Source organism: Erythrolamprus reginae, chromosome Z, assembly GCF_031021105.1.
Source record: "Erythrolamprus reginae isolate rEryReg1 chromosome Z, rEryReg1.hap1, whole genome shotgun sequence".
In the NCBI taxonomy this organism is placed as follows: domain Eukaryota; kingdom Metazoa; phylum Chordata; class Lepidosauria; order Squamata; family Dipsadidae; genus Erythrolamprus; species Erythrolamprus reginae.
In genome coordinates, this window is record NC_091963.1 from 6,227,012 (window position 1) to 6,232,664 (window position 5,653).

The following is a 5,653-nucleotide window of genomic DNA, read 5'->3' on the forward strand; positions in this document are numbered from 1 at the left end:
AAGGAGTCGTTATGCCACCCTTTTAGCACACAATTTACCACCTTTTGTAAAATCTGATCTTGCTGAGTATGGTCAGCTACCTCTTTAGCTCTAGAATTAACACATCTGCAGATGGGGCTGGGTCCTCTACTGTTTCTGCCATGGGGCACCTACTTAACCCATCTGCGTGATTTATGGCTGTCCCTCCTTTGTGTATAACATCATAATTGTAACCTGAAAGGAATAGTGCCCATCTGATTAGTCGAGGGGACATAAAAGGAGGTGTGGGTTTGTTAGGGGCTAGTAGACCTAGCAAAGGTTTGTAGTCAGTGACTAACTCAAATTTCCTGCCAAAAAGGTAATTGTGAAATTTCTTTACCCCAGCCACTATGGCTAAAGCTTCTTTATCTAACTGGCTGTAGTTTCTCTCGGTGCTAGTCATGGTCCTAGAAAAAAATGCAATTGGGGCTTCTGTGTCGTTAGGCAAGACATGTGCTAGGACACCCCCGACTCCATATGGGGACGCATCGCACGTAATCCTGACGGGGAGCAAAGTGCTATACTGTACTACTACACTTTTAGAAGTTAATAATTGCTTTATTTGTGAAAAAGCTTCGCGCTCAGTTCTCCCCCATGTCCAAGGAGTTCCTTTCTGTAGCAGTCGGTGTAGAGGCTCTGCTGCTGTTGCCTTCTGCTTTAAAAAAACAATAAAAATTTAGAAGGCCTAAAAATGCCTGTAATTCTGTCTTATTCTGTGGTTCTGGGGCTTCTCTAATGGCTTTTAGTTTCTCAGTAGTTAGATGGATGCCTTCGCCATCAATCCTATACCCTAAAAATTCCACACTGCTAGTTCCCCAAACGCACTTGTCTGGTTTGATTCTGAGGCCTTTACTTTGTAGTCTATTTAATACCTCCCTTATTCTCTGGTTAAGCTGGGACTGATTTTCTCCTGAAATTAATATGTCATCAAAATAGGGGATGGTGCCCTTAATTCCTGACAATAATCGTTCCATTAGGCTTTGAAAAATCCCATGGGCTACGCTTACCCCAAATTGCAACCTTGTACATTTAAACGCACCTCTGTGGGTGGCAATAGTCTGCGCGAGGGCGGTTGGCTCGTCGACAGGGAGCTGTTGATAAGCTTGTGCCAAATCGATCTTGGCAAACACTTTCCCTTCCCCCAGGGAGTGAAGCAGTTGTTGAACAACTGGAATAGGGTATGGGTGGTGTTGGAGAACCTTATTAAGCGTAGACTTATAGTCAGCGCAAACCCTCAAAGAGCCATCAGGCTTCAGGGGCGTGACTATGGGTGTTTCCCAAGGCCCTTGTTCCACGGGGACCAAAATGCCCTGACTTATGAGCTTGTCAAGCTGGAGATCTAGCTTAGGAAGGAGTGGTAGGGGAACCCTACGAGGTTTGAGCCTTACAGGGGGAACTTTAGGGTCGATAGAGAAGGAGATTGGTGGTCCCTTGTAAGAACCCAAGGTGGCTCTAAAGACCTCAGGCAACTCCTTCAAGAAGTTAGGGATGCCCATTGGTTGGACATTACAAATACCAGAGATTTCAATACCCAGGGGATCCATCCATGCTAATCCCAGAAGAGAGTGCCTAGCCCCTGAAACAACAATCAAAGGGAGGTTGCATTTCACATTTTTGAACAATATTGGTACCTTTACCTTCCCCAACACTGGTATTATTCCCCCCCTGAAAATCCTTAATAACTAATGCAGTAGGAAGAAGAGCAGATTTTGAGAGACTAGGCATATACAATTTTAGCTTCTCCCATGGCATAATGGTATACTTAGACCCAGTGTCCAGTTCCATGTTGCACGGTTGGTTGTTAAGGAGCAGCGAAATTACAATTTTGCTCCTGTCATTTGTTACTGTGCTATTGACGGAAAAAGGTTGTTTACCTCTTGCGTAGTTGCAGTTGAAGTTTGAGTAGTTTCTGTGGCCGGAAAACCGAGGAGGTCGGTTTTTGCGTGGTTCGGCTGATTGGTTCTGGAACCGAGGAGGACGCTGGGTAGAGAAAGAGTCTTCCGGCATGGGGGCTCTGCAGGCTTTGGCAATATAGCCCCGGCGGTTGCAGCGGCGGCAGATGGCGTCCCGGAAAGGGCAGCGTTGGCGCGGATGGTTCCCTCAGCAGCCAGAGCAGGGAGCGACGGGGTGAGGCAGTCTGGGTTGTCTCGACTGGTCCTGTTGAAGCAGGAAACAGCTGTCCTCGGAGAAGGCAGGTGGGCTTGTCATTTTTCTTTAACTCCTTGGCAGCAGCGTCGGCGACTTCTGCGGTTTGTGCCAGCTTGATAACTGCTTGGAGAGAAGGCTCATCTTCTGTGAGGAGCTTGTTGCGGACCGTAGCATTTTTCATGCCGAAAATGAGGGCATCTATCAGGCGAGCTTCTGGGTTGTCAAATTTACATTTTGACAGCACAGTACGAAGACGCGTAGCATACTGATTTATTGACTCGGAGTCGAGCTGGCCCATTCTCGAAAATTGATGCCGGAACACGATGGCAGGCTTCGTGGGCTTGAAGTGGGCGGTTAGCTTGGTTTTTAGAACGTCCCAAGCGACGGAGTTGGCCGGTAGGGGATCTGTTAGGGTCTGGGCGAGATCGAATATCTCCAAGCCGCAGTAGTTCAGGAAGATTGCCCGCTTCCGTTCGTTGTCGGTGTCCCTCATCCCGGCAGCTTCGAGGAAGATCTCGAACTTGGCGATGTAGCCGTCCCAGGTGGACTTCTCCGGGTTGAAGAATTCAGGAGCTCTTCCGACAGGCAGGTTGTTCATGGTGGAGAGCGTGGGTTCGTCCGTCCGACGTCGCCAGTGAAGAGTCCAGAGACAGGAGGCTTAAACTGACGGTTCCTTTATTTCAGCTCTTAGAGAAAGTGACATTCAGCTGGAACGCGTCTGGCTTTACAGAGAAAAGACGCTCCTTATATACATTTCAGGCTCCCGCCAAAAGAGAACTGTCAAAATGAGGGCATCTATCAGGCGTGACTTCTATTTTTAACCATTTTGTACAGAGACAGCTTTTACATAGAGATAACTATTTACATAGGGACTTAACACCCCCACCCTCCTTGCCTTTCGCAAGCTACTTAAAACCCACCTCTGCCGCCAGGCATGGGGGAATTAAGATTCCTTCTCCCCCTAGGCCTTTACAATTGTATGTATGGTATGTTTGTATGTATGTTTGGTTTTTTATATTAAGGGTTTTTTTAATTTGCTTTTAGTATTGGATTATTACTGTATATTGTTTATGATTGCTGTTAGCCGCCCCGAGTTTTTGCAGAGGGGCAGCATATAAATCCAATAAAACTAAACTAAACTAAACATATGGGCACTAGTGCAAAGTGACCCCACTACCGGAGAAGACTAACCTTATTTTCTACCTTCTAGACATGTCACAAGGGGAGAGGCCTACAGTCCTACTTTGCGGCCACAGCATAGTCTTCTGGGCCAGTCGGAGTGCAGCGAAATCATCAGCTGCTGGATCAATCTGGCTAGGACGGAGAGGCCTTCGATGGGAGGGAGAGGCTCCATCCTTTGCTCTTGGGCAAGTGGTTGGTCTTGCACTTAGGTGGCAATGACTTGGGTGTTTTAAGCAGCTTGGTATTGATTTGACAAGCCCGCAAGGACCTTTGTGCCCTCTGTGAAGTTTGGCCAGGCATACATTTAATCCTTCCAAGGATTGTATGGAGGAATGCCTTCTCATTGAGGGCTGTTGACAGGGTTAGAAGGAAGGCAAATAGTGCCATTGGCAAGACTGTACAAGAATTGTAGTACCACACCCCCGAATTAAAGCTGACAAACCCTGGCTCTACTGAGCCAACAGCATTCACCTCTCAGACAAGGGGAATTCCATTTTTCTTGAGAACCTGCAGAGGTACCTGCGTGAGCTGGTGCAGGTTGAGGGGGGGGGGGTCAGGGGGTCAAGATAGAGATCTGACACACACACACACACACACACCATGGCAGGTTAGGGCGGAAATGGGCAATGATAGCAACTGTGTGTTCTCCTTTGGGCATCTTTTCAAAGATGATGGGCAGCCTCTCGCCAGGAACTCAAGGTACCGTGCAGCCAGGGCAGTTGGAGAGGGGATGCCCTTGGGACTCACCTAACCCAATAACTGGAATGGGATTGGACAGTGAGCCCTCCCATACGCTAAGGCGTGGCCAGGTATCTGGCAAAGGCGTTGGTACCTTCGCCTGGTTCACCAAGGAGCTACGCCAATATTCCCCAGGAATGTTATTAAGAAGTATTTCTGCCCCAAAGTTTTTTAGTGGCCTCTGCAGGTCCTGGTTATTTGTTAATAATCGTTAAAGTTTAGTTTAATTCAATAAAGTGACCCCGTTTAATTCCAGCTATTTGTGTGTCTGTGTTCTTTTTTCGCATCTGGCGTAAATATATATATATTTGTTTTTGTAGAATTCGTAGATTCCGTAGATTTTGTACATCATACATACACATACATAGATGCATATATATATATACAGTGGTACTTCTGCTTACTTAATTTGTTCCGTGACCAGGTTCTTAAGTAAAAAACTTTGTAAGAAGAAGCAATTTTTACCATAGGAATCAATGTAAAAGCAAATAATGTGTGCGGTTGGAGAAACCACAGGGAGGGTGGAAGCCCTGTTTCCTCCCAGGATATTCCTAGAGAGGCCCCACGGAGGCTTCTCCCTGCCTTTTCCGGCCCTGTTTCCTCCCAGGATATTAGAAACATAGAAACATAGAAGTCTGACGGCAGAAAAAGACCTCATGGTCCATCTAGTCTGCCCTTATACTATTTTCTGTATTTTATCTTAGGATGGATATATGTTTATCCCAGGCATGTTTAAATTCAGTTACTGTGGATTTATCTACCACGTCTGCTGGAAGTTTGTTCCAAGGATCTACTACTCTTTCAGTAAAATAATATTTTCTCATGTTGCTTTTGATCTTTCCCCCAACTAACTTCAGATTGTGACCCCTTGTTCTTGTGTTCACTTTCCTATTAAAAACACTTCCCTCCTGGACCTTATTTAACCCTTTAATATATTTAAATGTTTCGATCATGTCCCCCCTTTTCCTTCTGTCCTCCAGACTATACAGATTGAGTTCATTAAGTCTTTCCTGATACGTTTTATGCTTAAGACCTTCCACCATTCTTGTAGCCCGTCTTTGGACCCGTTCAATTTTGTCAATATCTTTTTGTAGGTGAGGTCTCCAGAACTGAACACAGTATTCCAAATGTGGTCTCACCAGCATTCTATATAGCGGGATCATAATCTCCCTCTTCCTGCTTGTCCCTCTAGCTATGCAGCCAAGCATCCTACTTGCTTTCCCTACCGCCTGACTGCACTGACTGCCGCCTGACAGCACTGTTCACCCATTTTGAGACTGTCAGAAATCATTACCCCTAAATCCTTTTCTTTTGAAGTATTTGCTAACACAGAACTGCCAATACAATACTCAGATTGAGGATTCCTTTTCCCCAAGTGCATTATTTTACATTTGGAAACATTAAACTGCAGTTTCCATTGCTTTGACCATTTATCTAGTAAAGCTAAATCATTTACCATATTACAGACCCCTCCAGGAATATCAACCCTATTGCACACTTTAGAGTCATCGGCAAATAGGCAAACTTTCCCTACCAAACCTTCCCCTATGTCACTCACAAACATATT